General features: G+C 36.9%; 1 pseudogene; it reads left to right on the top strand.

The window, feature by feature from the left end:
* Positions 1-13,302: 13,302 nt before the first annotated feature.
* On the top strand, positions 13,303-14,861 carry LOC122179880 (annotated as a pseudogene).
* Positions 14,862-17,704: the final 2,843 nt, after the last annotated feature.

Here is a 17,704-nt window from a genome sequence, read left to right as displayed (position 1 = left end):
TGTCACTTAATCTGTTCCATGATCATCCCAGGCACAGAGATGAAGAGCACCAGCCTGTATTTCCGGTGTCTTTCTGTTCTTATGGGAGTGATGTTTCCCCTTTCCCAGTCACCTGTGAAATCAGTGCAGTAAGTAGAAAGCATTTCCTTGATTTTATTCTGTATTTTGGTGTTTCTGGAAGTGTTGAAATTAGGAATCTGGCGGGTCATTGGGATTGGTTGCATTTCTTGTGTGGGCTGTTGTCCTTCTAAGAGTCCTCAAATAAGTCTGTTCATGACCTCAGTTGTGTACTGATGAGAGTCTAAGTATGTAATTACAAGAATGTTATAACTGGACCAAAACTTTTTTTCTAATGCTCTTTGGAATTAATTTTTCATCATTTACCCTTGAGACAAAAGCAAAGATGAGATAATATTAAATAATATTTACTTTTATTGCATAACAGAACACATGGTATTCAAGACTGTTGCTTGTTTCAATTTGTTATGTTAGTATAATTTAGTAAGACTGCATATAACTACATATAAAACTTCATTTTACTTTTCAAGTCTGTGTTAATTCTACCGTGTAGCTGACTGTATTTTACTGGATTTTGTTATACACATAGTGGATTCTTTAGAATAGTATGTCCTATAAATTCAAGATTAAGACTTACAGTCTTCCTTAATATAAATTCAGTGCAACACTTGTTATGCATGCACATTAAGAAAAGTGTAAGGAACAGTAGAATAGTTGTATTTTTGAAGTGCTGAGCATAAATGATTACTTGCATGGTCCAGTGCCTAAGATAAAACTGTTTAGAGGCACAAGCAAAGATTCAAAAACACATTCTAAAAGATTGAAATTGCAGCTTGTAGTCTGAATTGACTCTCCTGTCCTCATTTGTCTGAGCAGGTTAGGACTGTGAACATCAATGTGTAAGTTCTACTTGTCAGCCCCATTTCACATTAGAGTATAGCCAGCTAGAAAATAGAAAAGGTGACTCATTACTTTTTCCATCTTTTGAGGGACGAATACCAATTTATTAGAAATAGAAAAATTCATGACAGTTTGATAAGCTGTTTTGAAGTACAGGAAGATTATATTGGTTCATCCATCAGTTTGTCCATTCATCCAGGTATAGTTATATACAGGCATACATACAATGCATATACTTCTATTTAAACTTAGTCTATATTTGAACATGTATATTTGTATTTAGTATAAATACACATAGCATCTACAAATACATCTGCATAAATTTTTGTTGCCAGTATGTCACATTTTTGGTATTTTATTGCACCTGAACTTGATTGTCAGAGGCAAGGACAAAAGTGAACAATGAAATTCTGTGCTCCTCAGCTGAGCTGCTAATAAGAAATGTTCTGTTTGCTCATCTTTCAAAAAGTTCAGCTATATCCGAATCAAAATATGACATTTTCCATGCTTTTTTATAGTTAAAACAACAACAACAACAACAAAACAAACAAACAAACAGAAAAACCTACAAAACTACTAGAAAAAATTCTTAATACCTGGTGATGAAATTTCTCTTCAATTCAATTACACTTCAATTATAATTGTGTATAAAAGTGTGGATAGTGACTCCAAGTTCATATGTGAATATGCTTGGTGAGATCTGCTGTTGAAGATCTCTTTTTCATGTTGAAGACATCTGGTAATCTGGTAATATAGCGTACAACCCTGAAACTGTGGAGAGGATTGCACCTTGAACAAAATGAAAAATCAGTTAGTGTAGCATCTGGCATAGGTCAAAACTGCAGTGTAGCATTTGAAGATCATTTAGTCCTACAAGATTTAGAGATAGATTAGTTACAAATGCAGAGATGTACCTTGAGTGCAAAGAAAGTGTTAATGGAAGAGGAAGAGGAGGAGGAGGACAAACAGGAAAGAAGAAGATTCAGATTTTAAACAGATTTATGTTATTTCTTACATATTTTATGACAAAGCACATTAACTTCAATTGCCGTATGCATAAGTACAAAAATTTGGAGCATTTAGAATTTCAGTTATATAACATTAGTTATGTAACCATATGTATATGGCGTATGTATATATAATATACATGCACTACAACTCTGATAGCAGGAGATTAAGTGAAGAGTAAACTAAATGCTTTGTCAGAAAATTTAACATGCAATTTAAGAATCTTAAGAAACGATATTTTATTGGCAAAATGTGTATTCTCTAAATTATGTTTTTAATTTTCAGTGTATGACTTAAAGATGAAGGGGAATAAAAAAAAAAAAAAAGGAAGAAAGGACTAGTTTGCAACATGAGATGGTAATTCACAAAAACACCATAGAAAAATACTAATGTGGAACAGAATGTACAGTACTTTCTGGACTAGAGCCAAATTTAGTCTTAAATTTTACCACCAAGTAAAAGCTCCAGAGGCTATGAAAGGAAGAAAAATGCTGCAACTTAACTCCAATGTCTTTAAAAGTAATCACAATCTGTTATCTGATGTTTCATTTTTCTTACAAATAATTTTAGAAAATGGTACAACAAGGTCAAGGTGTTGCCTAATCCGATAAAATATTTAAAATTAATTTCATTTGTCCACTTCCATTTCTTTAATAATTAATTAGGAATCACTTCCTTGACTTTACTTTGTCTCTCTTGTGTTTGTAAGTCTCTATAATGATTGTATCGCTTTAGCACTTTTGCTCTGCAGGGTTAAAGGGAGGCTCTCTTTTTTTTATTAAGATACTATTGATTTAATAAATTTGTTAGACTGTAGAAGAGTATCACTATAAAAACAACAACAAAAAAAAAAGTTAAGAATTCATACCTGCCATCAAATACTAAGAAATTCAAGACTGCTACATAAAAGCGTATAACTCAAGCTAAACTTTTTCATTAGTGAGAATATATGAGTTTGTTACACTTGTGTATGAAAATGTGGCTTAAAATATTAAATATAAAAAATACATATTTTAAAAAGATGTCTTGTTCTCAAGAAGAATACTGGCAAAATTGATGATCTTTATAACCATCCTTTTTACCATTCAGGACGTGTACAATTTCATACAGGTCTTGTAGGTTGTTATATGGATCCTCATTTAAAACAGAATATTCACAAATTGTAATAATTTGTATTTCTCGGGGGAAACTTTCTTATTTAAAGCCATTCAGCACAAGGTATTTGTGTTTTAGCTAACAGACAGGTGACATGCACTGTATACACATAAATGCACTCCAAGACATAAATACATTTATCTGCATATGTACACACACTTAACTGATCACAGTGCTGAACAGATAAATACAGTTTCATGGAATACAGATTGTTTGGTATTTGGTCATTTGCCTACAAATAAAAGAAAATCGATCATTTCATTCCAAGTAGGAATAAGGATATGTTTTCTCTTAAACTGATTTTTCTTTGATGCATCTCTCAGGAAATACAGCACAGTAACTGCTCTCCACTTTTGCTTTATTATTGTCATTACAAGTTCAAATATTTGGTTATATTCATATCAATTTTAGCAACTTTTCTTCATAAATAAATAATTATGTACATACATATGCATGTCTGTCCCTTTTAGAATAAATCTTTGATTAGTAAGAGTCAGAATTAACTTAACAAAAAATTGAGGCTTGTTGTAAATATTATACATGAAATATATGCTATTGTATAGATACATACACTTCCCCAGCACAGATTCCCGTCATGTATATTTTAAAAAAAAAAAAAAAAAAAAAAGCCAGTGCTGTTTTTTTTTCACAATTAGCAACTTTCCTTAGGATAACAATACAAAGAACATTTCATAAGTGACGTGCTTCAGCTAATTTTAAGCTAATTTAAGAGATTTATTGTGGTTATCTTTAGGACATTTAAATGTAAGCAACTAAGAGCAATTGGAGAAGAGTTTTATGCATTCATAAAGGTAGTGCTGCTACAGTTCAATTAAAAAAGAACAGAAAAAAAAAAAAAGCTTATGTTAGATGACTACTTAAATGTAAAATTGAGGAGCTGGGATATGAAGAGTAATGCTTATTCCTCATTCCTTATCAGAATCAAGAAGCATCAGAATTATGGCTTTTTCTTTTTTTCTTTTTTCTCACACTTATATTACGAGTATCTTCACTTGCTTTCTCTGTTTATTCATTAACATTTTGTTCTTACGATTTTAATTTACTTATATACTTCTCTTCAGTCTCAATAATTCTGATGTAGTGTACTGATTTTGGAATACTTTGACCTCCGTATACCGTAGTTCATAAATAAAATGCAAATGTTCCTGTAGGGCAAAAGAGCCTGTGCAGGACCAAGGAGAAAATGCTGTAAGGCTGGTGAAAAGTCTTGCTGAATTAATTACACTGAAAACAAGTGTATGTTGTACAAGGCACAGTTATTTTTTGAGGCTGAGAATTTCTGTAGTTGCTTTAGAAAAAACTTGCTACTAAGCAGATGAGGATTTCACCTCACCATGGCTCTCTTTTGTTTTAAGTATACTGTAGCACAGTCACAGCTCTGGGATACTGGTATCATTTTGCTGTCTGAATCATGTGTTTATTAGCCCAAAGTTTTTTGTCAAACTGGTTCACGAAATACCATAAATTGAAAAAACACTGTATTGTCTAGGATATGAGGCAGAATTTGTTTTCCTTTGCTTGTGAAATTCAGCTCGGACAAACACCAAATCCTTCACTAGAAAAGGATGATCCCTTGAAGCAAAAAAAGCTGGGAAACTTCTCTGGTGAGAAATACTGAGAGGTGCTGGTAGATGACAGTATGCCTAGACAGCACAGCAGACTAAGAACATCCTGAGTTGTACCAATGGAGGAGGAGGTCAGAAGAGAGTGATTATAACCCTATAGCACTTAGGAGACTATGTTTAGAATCCTGTGTCTAGTTTTGCCTCCTGCCTCACATCACAATTAATCAAAGGTATAAGTTATTTGGAGTAAGTTCATCCAGCTTCCAAGGTGGCCAGAACCTGGAGGACTTGGCTGAAGAGAATGAGGAATATGAGATTGTTTGGTCTGGAGAAGTTATGTTTTAACATCCTGAAGGCACTGATGAAGATGTCATCAGTATACTAGAGCCAGGCTGTGCACATCGCTTCTTGATGGGAGGACAAGGAAAAAAAGACATACATTGAAATAATATATATGTTTATTTTTTCTGCAAAAGGGAAGTCAAGCAGTGGAACAGGCTGCCCAGAGACATTGTCTTTGCCATTTTTAAGATTCAATTGGATCAAGGTCTAAACCTGGTCTGACCTCAAATTTGACCCTGTCATGTGTAGAAAGCTAGACTTGAGACATCTTGGGTTTCCTGCTAAACTAAATTATTCTGTGATCTTAAGGGTAGTAATATTTTCACATAGCAAAAAAGAATGAAAACCTGTGCCCTACATGTCAGACAAGGCTCATAGATTCTATTCATTATTAATCTTATTTCAATTTTTGTAATGAAAAGAATTTGGAAAATAGTATTTGAAATTTAGGTAATCAAAATCTTCACTGGGATATTGCATAGAATACAAAGTATGTAAATTTCTAAGACACTCTAGGTTCTATCTATATAAAAAATCTTGCTACTGTTCACTTGTGGAAGAAAGTTGTACAGTATGGACATCACTATCTTCTTTACTGGCCTCAAGGCTTTCACTAGGCTGACGCTGAATATGTATGGTACAGAATGTATACATAAGCTAGACTGAAATTGCATTTCAGCACACACTGTTGAGAATAAATAAGCTTATAAGAGAAGAACTGTTTTATACTAAGGCTAGAACTAGGTTTATCTATTTTATGAAGGTTTTTGGTTCAAAGGAAAAAAGCAGTGTAAGAAACTTTATATTTTCATGTATACGTGATGCCAAAAATCATTGTTATGAGTTCTATGTAATAATTTGTAGTTTTAGGGTACTGCTCATCATTTCATTGGTTGTAATCTCAGGAGGTTTTGCTAGGAGTTGAAAGTCAGCAAAATGCTTCTCCTTCTTCCTTTGTTTCCTTCCCCTTTGACTCTTTCATTTCCTCATATTTTTCCCTTTAGTTTTCTCTTTCACTTTTCTTTTCCTTATCACTTTCTCTTCCCTTTTCCAGGTCCCTTTCTCTTCTCTTTTACCTTTTCTAGATAAACTAAATGCAATGAGCAGAAATAGATCTTTCCTGTAAAGAATGAAAGATCATTCTGTATGCTTCAAATGACCTTTCTTTCTGAAACTCATTAAGCTAAAATTCATAAAATTTTATTAATAAAAAAGGCTTTTCACTGATTAGTAAACAAAACTAACTGCTCTAATATAATCCATAAAAGCAAAATCCAGAAGACATAAGAAAGAAAATATTAGTAACTAAAAATGTTCCAAGCAGTACCAATTAGATATCTGAGTGACATCATCCATTCATACATATGGGGAAAAAAAGGAAATAAAGAAGATGGATTTTACAAGGTTTCTTTTTCTAAAAGTAGTCTAGTTTCATTCAAAGTGCTTCTAAATTTGTTGTGACGGAGGACAACTATTTGTAAATTTATTCATTTTATTTAAGCAATCAGAAAAATCTCTTTTAAAATAGATTTCTGCTTTTACAAAGCATGGATAGAATACAGATAAAAGCAATATTGTCTTTCTACATTGTGAAATATTGCCCTAATTATTTGACAAATGAAGGAGTATTTGAAGTATGTAATTATTGTATATATGATTACATAACAGTCCAATTACAAAAAAAAAAAAAAAAAAAAAAAAAAAAAAAACAACCAAAAACCAAAACCACAAAACTACGTAATTTTGTAAAAGTTTGGAAGAAATGAAAAAGAGCCATCAATTTACATTTTAGGAATTGGACTTTGCAAAAGAAATAATGTATTTTCTCTCTTTTTTGTTTGTTTTGGTTTTGTTTTGTTAATAGAGAGGACATGCAGAGAAAACTCAGTAATACATTCCATTCAGTAACAGTATTTTTACATGGTGGTGTTTACATGTCCTATAAGAATGTTTGATACACATATTGGTAATCCAGAATTGTTATCAGCAATCTTTTATCAGTGGCTATTTCTAAAATTATGCTTATTATTATGAAAAGAGATGTGTTTCTTACTGAGGTTAGTCAATACCTTCTATTTCTGTTAAAGGCAGGATAAATTTGTTGTACTGAATTGTGCTTACCTGCCTGCTTATCCATGATAAATTCATAAATTCGTCTGAATTTACCTGAGACACAGGGAATAAAGAAAGAAAAAAAGAAAAAAGGTGGAAGAAAAGAGAATAAAAGACAAAATATTTCCTCAGAAGGCTTGAGTGAAAATATGTCAGAATAAGGTCAGAGAATGTTTTGGCTTTGTACCTTTTGGATATTTATTTTCCTTTAAAATACTTCAGAGCTTTTGTGAATTCATGGCAATCTGTCCAGGATTTTCTCTTCTGCTGTTATTCCATCATTCTTCTCATTTCCTTCATGAATTTAAAACATGATGAGGTAAGTGAGTTGTCTCACTCACTTGAATATTCATATAAATTTACAGCATTTACTGAAATCTTTCTTAAATATTTAAAGCAAGGACACCTATGTCCATTTTCCAGAAATACCAAATTATTGCTTCATTGTCTCCCCGACTGCATTGACTTATTGTAGATATTAGCTTTTACTTAGTTTTAATCCAAGGAATTCACTCTTCCAATGTTATAACGTAATTGTATAATTATAGATCCTTGTAATCTAATTTGCAAAGTTAAATTCAGGACATTAGATGTGAAGATAATTAGTAATTTTACTATGAAGCATTTAGAATAATATTTATGTTAATAAAGCTAAATTTATTGCTAACTGGAATTTAGATTAGAATAAGTTTATACCTATCTAGCCCAATTTCTTTCCCTTTGACAAACAAGAACTATTTTAAATAATTTTTTACCTAGAAGCTAGCCTTCAAGTATTAGACTAAAAATAAAATCTCTAGAATTTTTATGTTTTATTTTTCTCCCAGCTAAAATTCAGCCTGCTGCATGCACTCAGACACGTAGGCTAAACTAGTAGAAGAACATTCATCATGTCTTTTGCCTAAAGCAGTGGTTTCCAACCTCCAGGCTATGCTGAACCAAATCAGTTCTTCCCTGAGTTTGGAAAAGTCTGGAAGCAATTATGGGACTCTCCCATGAATACTTATACACAGATTTTTTAACATTATAATTTATATACACTCCAATCTGAAATCCATTCTACAATTTCTAAGACAAAGCCAACATTTTATTTCAAATATACATAATTTGAATTTGGGCATAAATTTAAAAGAGTTGCTGTTAATAAATGATTGATGTCGTTATATCTACAATTAAACGCCTGAGATGTGTATATTAAAACCACATCTTTTAACGAGTGTTTTGTTTTTTTTTTTTTTGTTATTTTTTTGTTCTCTACTGTTTTCTTTCCACTTTCCTTCTTTCTCTCTTTCTTCCTTCCTTTCTTTCTTTCTTCTTTTTGTCTTGGCATATTTTTCTTCCCACTGCTCTCAGCAGCTTCAGGTTCCATTAAACCAAAATGAGGTTTGGGGTACTTATTACCTCAAACCATAACATTTGTCAACCCTTTTTAAAGAAAGTCAGTATCATTAGGAAAGTTCAAGCAGTAGCCTTCAACTTTTAAAATTTGACTGAATTTTGTGTTTCATATTCTTTTCTTAGGAAAGAGCCTGGGCTGCAGTGACCACGTACTGGTTGAGTTCATGATCTTGAGGGATGTGGGCCTAGCAAAGAGTGGCGTCAGGACCCTGAACTTTGGAAGAGCAAACTTTAAGCTGTTCAATGGACTGTTGGCCGAGATCCCCTGGGATGCTGTCTTTAATAACAAACATGTTGAGGAGAGCTGGCTACTCTTCAAGGATGCCTTCCTGAGTGCACAAGAGCTCTCTGTCCCTCTGAATAAGAAAGCAGGCAGAGGAGATAGGAAGTTGGCATGGCTTGGTAAGGACTTGGTGGGCATGCTAAGGGTGAGGAAAGGTACAAGCTCTGGAAACAAGGCCGTGTCAGCTGGTAAGAATACAGGGATGCCATCCAGACTTGCAGATGTGGGATCAGGAAAGCCAAAACGCAGGCGGAACTGAACTTCGGGACATGAAAAACAATAGGAAGACTTTCTACATGTACATTGGCCAGAAGACACAGGTCAAAGTGAGTGTACCTCCTTTGGTAAATGTAAAAGGAGAACTGGCTTCAACAGACAAAGAGAAGGCTGAGCTTCTAAATGAGTTCTTTGCCTTGGTCTTCACAGGCGGCTGGGATTCCAGTACTTCTCACATCCCTGAGCCCTGCATCCCTAAACCCCTAGGTGTGGACTGGGGTAGTAAATCCCCCCCACACACTGTGATGACAGAGCAAGTCTGAGACCGCCTCATGAGACTGAATGTGTACAAGTCTATGGGGCCAGATGGCGTGCATCCCAGGGTTCTGAATGAGCTGGCTAAGGTGGTTGCTGAGCTTGTCTCTGTCACATCTGAAAAGTCATGGCTGTCAGGTGAGGTCCCAGATGACTGGAGGAAGGTTAATGTCACTCCCATTTACAAGAAAAGGAGCAAGGAGGACCTTGGAAACTACAGGCTGGTGAGTTTCACATCTGTGCCTGGGAAGATCATGGAACAGATCGTCCTGGATGACATGTTTGTTCACATGAGGAATGAGCATGTGATCTGAGACAGCCACCACGGCTTTACCAGGGGAAGGTCATGCTTGACCAATCTGGTGGCCTTCTATGATGGAGTGATGGCATTGGTGGATGAGGGGAAGGTGACTGATGTCATTTACCTGGACTTGAGCAAGGTCTTTGATATGGTCCCCCATCACATCCTTATCTCCAGATTGGAGGGATGTGGATTTGATGGGTGGACTACTTGATGGATAAGAAACTGGTTGAAAGGCTCAGACAGAGGGTGGTCATCAAGGTTCTATGTTCAGGTGGAGGCTGGTAACAAGTGGCATCCCTCAGGGGTCTGTCTTGGGACCGGTGCTCTTTAACATCTTTATCAGTGACAGAATCAAGTGCACCCTCAGCAAATTTGCTGATGACACCAAGCGGAGTGGATGCCATTCAGAGGGACCTCGACAGGCTAGAAAATTGGGCCCTGTGGAGAAGGGTCTGGGGGTCCTGGTGGATGAAAAATGTAACATGAGCCAGCAATGTGCCCTTGTGGCTTGGAAGGCAAATGGTATCCTGGGCTCCATCAGTAGAGGGGTGGCCAGCAGGGACAGGGAGGTGATTGTTCCCATCTACTCTGCTCTTGTGAGGCCCCATCTGGATTACTGTGTCCAGGTTTGGAGCCCTCAATACAAGAAAGAGAGGTGTTGGAGAGGGTTCAGAGGAGGGCCATGAAGATGATCAGGGGACTGGAGCACCTCCCCTATGAGGGCAGGCTGAGGGAGCTGGGCTTGTTCAGCCTGGAGAAAAGAAGGCTGCAGGGTGACCTCATTGCAGCCTTTCAATACCTAAAGCGAGCCTACAAACAGGAGGGCTGTTTTAGGCTCCCTTTAGATATTGTAAAGGTATTGTATTGATTGTTTGTACAATCAACTTTTTGAAAGGTTGGGTAACTGCAGTACAAGGGGAAATGGTTTGAAGTTGAGGGAGGGAAGATTTAGGTTGAATGTCAGGGGGAAGTTCTTTACAGAGAGTGTGGTGAGGTACTGGAACAAGCTGCCCAGAGAGGTTGTGGATATCCCATCCCTGGAGGTGTTCAAGATCAGACTGGATGGGACCCTGGGCAGCCTGGTCTTGTATTAAAGGTGGAGATTGGTGGCCCTGCATTTGGCAGGAGGGTTGGAGATTCATGATCCTTGAGGTCCCTTCCAACCTTGGCCATTCTGTGATTCTGTGATTCTTGGACTTGCCTAGTGCACAATCATTGCTTGACTTATTACAAGTGGGAGGAAGTAACTGACTTGTGCCTACTCTTTTGTGGACATAATTGTTTATCTCTTTGCTAATCCTTAAGAGTTGTCCAAGGTCTGTTGAGAAGAAGTTTACTCAAAGAATTCCTGAAGAACAAATGACTTCTGCGATACAAATCAGACCAGGGACAATAGGTGCACACTGTTAGTATCTCAGGTGATTTGGTAGGACATGAAAGTAGAAACATGAGTTTGAAGATAGGATAAGGGAAAGGATTTCTCGTAGATGAACTTTGTTCTTGTTTGGGACAACAGTTCCTGATTATTAAAGCATTTTAGTGATTTAAACAAAGATGCTGTCTTCTGCGTTTGCAGATAGTCATTGCATCTCAGCTATCTAAAATCCCATTCTTACTCCTATTGATTCCCATGGCATTTTTCTCTGACCTGAAATGAAAAGTAATTAAAACCATTACTTAAATGTAGATGCAAATCACAAATTTATTAATTGATCTGTGAATTAGCCCTTTTGTGTCTCAGAAATCAGACACAATAACATTATAATTTATATGAAGTTGTTCTTCATTTAAGGTTTTTTTTCATCCATCCTGTGTATTCATATTCATCCCACTTCATGCTATCTTTGTAAATGTTTTCGTTTGATCTTGGTTTTTTGTTTTTGTTTTGTTTTGTTTGTTTTTGTTTTTTAATGTGTGGTTTTGTACTTTATGTACATGACAACATGTCTTTCCCGTGTTGCTGTCTCTCTTACCTTCCACACATTTTGAACTCCAGAATGGTTCCATGGAGACTTATCCGTTCAATTAGCATTTTATCAGGCCTAAGATTGAAGTTCTGACCTATATTAGAGAAGGGATCTTCCAGCCCTGTAAGTGGAAGACTTGAGCCTGTATTGCATAGAGAACAGAAATTCTGTTCAAATCTTTAAGGATCAACACTGACAGTGAAGCTGTACCTCTTCAGGACAAACAGTGATTCCGTATTTTTTTAATTTCCTTTCCTTTCCCTGGAAAGGAAATTTTCCTCTGTGAAAAAATGGTTAAGAAGGACTCAGTTTTATTTATTAATCAGTGCCAAAATGACTGTTGATGCCTTATGCTTTCTTCTGAAACTGAAATTCAGAGGTTGGGACCATACTTGTGTGAGAATCCTTCTTTGTTTTTTTTTTTTTTTTTGGCTCAAAGCTTGCTTCCTGAGGTTTTTCTTGTGATAAGACTCTGAGTGACTTGTCAAGGAGGCAAGTGATGGGTGCTAACTGTGTGACAATCGATATCGCTTTGGGAACATTTTGCAAGCCCCTTCCCCCAGAGCTGCTTGCTCTGTAGAAGAGCGGAAGAGAGTGCTCAGCAGTGTTCACTGGGGAAGATCTGGCCTGTGGCCGAACCACTCCAGCTAAGTATGGAAGGCTGGGGGATGATACCATTGTATCTTGCGAAGGCAAGATGCAAGTTGGTGCCTCCCTGCTTCCTCTTATCTGCTGGCAAGGCCAGAAAGATAAGAACAAAGGAGGTTCCTGCTGAGATCCCAGAGCCAGAAGCTGCCACCCAAAGGAGAACTGACTCAACCACTTTGGATTTGAGCTGTCACTCCAAAGACAGCTGACTCGACCACTTTGAAAGCATTGAAAAAGGGCCATCATCACCATGGTCATGGTCGTCCTTCGTCGTCAATAGAACAACAATGCCCGACGACCCACCACTACTGAAGATCAAAGACGGAACTACGAACCACGCTGGATCCATGGTGGTGACTATGTCCCTCTTGTTTCCTATAAAGACTCCTTGCTTCTTCTCTTCTATCTTTTCTATCGCCCTCCTTTCCTTCCCCCATTACCCTAATCCATAATAGTGTCCGTTCTCCCCTTCCCCATTTCCCCTGATTAAGATTTGTAATAAACTGGTCGGACCAACATTTGAACCGTTGCTTCTTAATCTCACGCCGGGTATATAGATAATAAAAGAACCTCCTCTCCCTCCTATAAATTGGAGCGAGACATTTATTTAATGGCGTAGTCAAGGCAGGATACCCACCGTGAGAGTGTTGTCCTTCCAGATATAGTCTGAAACTTTCTTTGTGTGCACCTCCTGGAGTTGCATGGAGCGATATTTTTGAAAACTTAGACGTGAGTCCTTCTCCAGGAAGACCGCTCCGCATTCTGAAACTTTGCTGTTTATGTGTATACTTCTCAGGGACGTATGAATTAATTTTGATTAGTGTGTGCCTCCTCGAGAAGACCTCTCTGAATTTTGCGATTTTAAGTATCTTGTAACTTAAGTGTGAAATTTGGACCTTTTTGTGTGCTCCCCTCAGAGAAAGGGAAGAGTGCTTTGAGCATTAGCATTTGCATTTGATTAGGTGTGGTGTATCTCCCTGGGAGGAGCGGTGAGGAGTAACTGAGCTTTTGAATACGTGTACCTCCTCCCCCCTTAGTGTTGGTCTTTCATTGTATTGAAAAAATGAGCGACAGCATTGCCACCATGAAAAGTGAAGATGTATTATTTGATCTTTTAGAAAAACATGGTGCTCGACCCTCTTTATCAGGTATGGATTGAGCACGACAGAACTGGTATAACTTGCAGAGTGTTTCGGACCGTATTAGTATCCTGCAAAAGAATGCTCCTACTCGAGCTGGAAAAGGAAAGTCCTTTATTTGTGCTGTACTCGGGGCTACTTTAAAAGCAGCCGTGGAGTTCCGAGATGAAAAGCATTCGGCAGAAACCCAAACTATACAAGCACTGCAGGAATCGGTTAAGTAACACAAGAATTGGTAAAAACTCTGCAGAATCAAATAGTGAACCTCGAGGAACAATTAGAAAGAGAGAAACGTAATTCGGCTTTGTTGCAAATGGCTTTTAAGGAGCTGCTAACGTGTAAGCATGCCAGCCATACTGTCATTCACAGTTTGCCTCGAGAAAAAACTTTTCCTCAGGTGGAAATACCAGGAATGAAGGAAAGGCTAGATAAATTAGAAACTCCAATAGCCCCATTGCGTCCTTTGATAAAAACTGAATACACATTCGATAACAGTGAGGATCTAGATCCTCAAATTAATGTTAAAGAAATTCCCTTCTCAGCCACTGAACTAGCGAAATTGAAGAAAGATTTCAGCCGCTCTCCAAGGGAATCAGAGACAGAATATGTATGGAGGGTGAGTCTCACTGGTGGCGACCAGATTCTGTTAACAGAAAAGGAAGCAGAGGGTTATTGGGGACCAGGAGTATTTTTAACTACTGGTAACAATCGTGCTCCCTGGTCATTAACGCAAAGGGCTGCCTATTGGGCAGGTGGTCTCAACCCTTTAGAACGGGGAGACCCTCTTGCCATTACTGGAACAGTTGATCAGTTAGTAGAGAGTGTTCAAAAGCTGCTTGTGTCCAAATGATGTATGATAGAAAGCTGCAGCCACACCATGAATCACCTATGATGATGCCTGTTGATCCTGAGAGAATGACTGCTTTAATTAGAGGGCTTCCAGAGTCGTTAAAACCTATAGGGATACAACTGCGAGGAAAAATAGAGGCTATGTCTCAGGGAGAGAGAACCCAGCCAGTGTTAAAAGGAACTGTAACTCCCAACCATCTGCAGTCAGGAAACAAAGCATGGACGTGGGGAGAGGTTGCCCAAGAGTTAATTAACTATGGAAGGAAATATGGGCCAGTGGTTTCTTCCTCCACTAAATTTGAGCCAAGAGAAGTAAGACTTGCAGCAGTCAGCCTTGCCCCCAGGCCTCCTAGCCCAAAGCTCAGTGGGACTGGAAGGGTCTCACTGTCAGTAAAAACAGGTAGGCGAAATATTGATCATAAACGTAATTGTCTCTGGATACTGGGCTGGCAAAAGGGTGTTCCACGAGATTTGATGAATGGATTACCCACTGTCAGGTTAGAGAAATTAGTTAACTGGTGGCCAGAACAAAAGCTCCAGAATCTCGAGGAGAGCAAAACCCCAGGTCCTAGGGTCTCTCCCAGGGAACCTGAACGGCTATCCAAGCCGTTAGAAAACTGATGTCTTCGCCCCTCCCAAGTGAGCGGGATGGGGGCGGTGAAGGGTGGATGCATGAGAAAGCTCACAACAAAGGGAAACAAGATCGTTCTCCCCTTCCCCATTTCCCCTGATTAAGATTTGTAATAAACTGGTTGGACCAACATTTGAACTGTTGCTTCTTAATCTCACGCCGGGTATAAAGATAACAAAAGAACCTCCTCTCCTTCCTATAAATTGGAGCGAGACAACTTGAAGCAGTGCTTATAGGTTAGATTACCACCAACTAATCATTTCACTTTTATTTTCTAAGGTGAATGCCTGTCTGAAGTTTTGTTTCTTTGTATCTTTCTTCTAGCTAATGCATGATAGGATTTGCAGTATCTATTCTAAACAACTGTTTTGCAGCTGTGATAACAATTATTGCTTTTTTTCTGAAATCCAGATACATAATAAAATACTTTTAAATAGATATAAAATGTTTTATTTATTCTACCTGTAACTTTTTTTACAAAAAGTAAAAGACTGCTTCTGAACAGCAGTTCATATTCTTATATTAGTAACAAATGAAAAGGAAACACACACAAAAAAAACCCAGTTCATATATTTATGAAATTATGCCAGTAGCTCAATTTTATTTTGAAATTCGCTGGTGTTCACTTACATCTTTTACTTGTATACTTATAATAACACTGATGTACAATATAGGAAATCTAGATTAATTTTTTGTCTTCGGGGACATCAGTCTGTATCTCTCAAAATAACACCCTCACTGCAAAGCTACATCCCAATGCTTGAAGCAGAGATATGCTACTTATATTTATGGTTCTGTATTTTATACAGAGTAAAGATATTTCTTGGCATCTAATATCTATTGGCTTTAGAGGCCTGGTTTCCACATGGGTAGCCTCATTCAACAGATATAAATTACACTTCTGTCTCTCTGCAAGGCAGTGACTTTCAGCTCCTACTGAAATCAGAATGAAAAAATCAAAATTCCTATCTTTATACTGAGGCAAGTGGCATATAATCAGGTGAATTTCTGCCCTGTGAAACAGCTTCGAAACCTTGCTGTATTCTAACCAAAACAAAACATCTCTCTGCAGTGAGGTCAACATTTTCCGCTTCTTCTGAATCTGTAATCCATCTGGAGATGAGTGTTTGGAATACTCACACTGGAGAAAGATGAAGTGCCACAGAATTGCTGATCTTTTCTGGAAGAAACAATATTTCCTGAGACAACTCTTTCAGAGAGCAGATAATAACAGATGATCACCTGAGGTTTATTTCAGAGTCTATCAATAACTCTAACTAGATTCCTGTACTAATTGTGAGTACAATTATTTCTCTACCTGAAGAGAATCTCTGTGACAATGTTCCAAGAAGAAAATAGGGATTATATGCATAACGGTCATATATTGTCCATAACCATAAGTACATCTGAAGACAGAAATTATGTCTTTGTGTAAAATATGAAAAGTCATTAAGGCAGATTGTATAGCCTTTCTGTTAAATAGCTACGTTGTACACATTCACATCACAGTTGCAGTCAGCTTAAGCCAGCATTGATTTAAGAAGCAGAGTCATAAAATCAGGATGATTGGAGTTGAAATGCATCCTAAAGAGCATTTAGTTCCTAACCTCTTGCTATAGGCCAGAACATCTTCTACAAGAGCAGGTGGCCCAAAGTCCCTTATAACTTGGCCTTGAGCACTTCCAATACTGAAGCATCCACAGTTTCTCTAGGCGGACTTTTCCAGTGCCTCACCTCTCTCTCTGTTAAGAATTTCTTCCTTGTATCTAATTTAAACCTTTAGCTCAAAACTGTTACACCTTGTCAATACTTGTTTTTTCTTTTTTCTTTTTTTTTCTTTTTTACTTCTTTTTTTCTCTAAGGTTTCTAGCTTTCAATCTTTGAGGTTTTATCCTTGTTCTCAAAAATGTGTAGTTCTTTAAAATATATATATACTTTTCTTTCAATCACTCATTTTCTGTTTTATTTTTCTCTCCAACTTCCTGTTTCATTTTTTTTAATTTTTATTTTTTATTTTTATTTTTTATTTTTATTTTTACACAACTTTGACAAGTACAGTGTTGAAGATTCTTTAAAAAGATTTTTTTTAATTCAGCAAACCAAAAGAAAATCTATATTTTGCAGATCATTTACTCTACCTACACTATCTGAACGTAGAACAATTATAGAATAATTCATTGTGATTGAGCAAATGGTGAACATTACAATGCAATCTTAACAAAAACTGACATTTATTAATGTATTGTCTTTAGTGCATTGAACTGGTTACTCAGTTTGATTTAACAGGAATTTGTGGAAACCTGAACAGCTGAATTTTCAATAGCAGATATTTAGTCTAAAATAAGAATTTTGATTTTCTTAATAACTTTCTAAAAATGGAACTCTTTTCATGCAAGTATATTTAACAATCACAAAAGAGTGGAGAGTTTTCAGGAAGAAGCTTAATTTGTAATCAGATGCAGAGAGAAATTTGGTGAACAGGGAATTATTGTCAGGTATAAATGGCAACTTTGGTAGATTTGGAAACCTTCCTTGCAAGAATAATAATAATGACTAAAAACAGTGTTTTAGCAGCTAAAATATTGAAAGAAAAAAAAAAAAGAAAGGTTTAATAATGTCTTTTTTTTTCTTAAAAGATAACTATGGAATCCTTAGAGCTGCAAGGAATCTCTGAAAACCGTCTAGTCCAACTATCCTGCAATGAACAAGGACATGCACAGCTAGATCATGTTGCACAGGGCCTGATACAGCCTCACCTTGAAAGTCCCCAGGGATGGGGCATCCACTACATCTCTGGGCAACTTGTTACAGTGAGGGTGGTGAGACACTAGAA

Source organism: Lagopus leucura, unplaced genomic scaffold (assembly GCF_019238085.1).
Source record: "Lagopus leucura isolate 7727_CA_CO unplaced genomic scaffold, USGS_WTPT01 Super-Scaffold_100004, whole genome shotgun sequence".
In the NCBI taxonomy this organism is placed as follows: Eukaryota; Metazoa; Chordata; class Aves; order Galliformes; family Phasianidae; genus Lagopus; species Lagopus leucura.
Note: the sequence above shows the minus strand (reverse complement) of the source record. Positions and strands in the feature narration are given on the sequence as shown.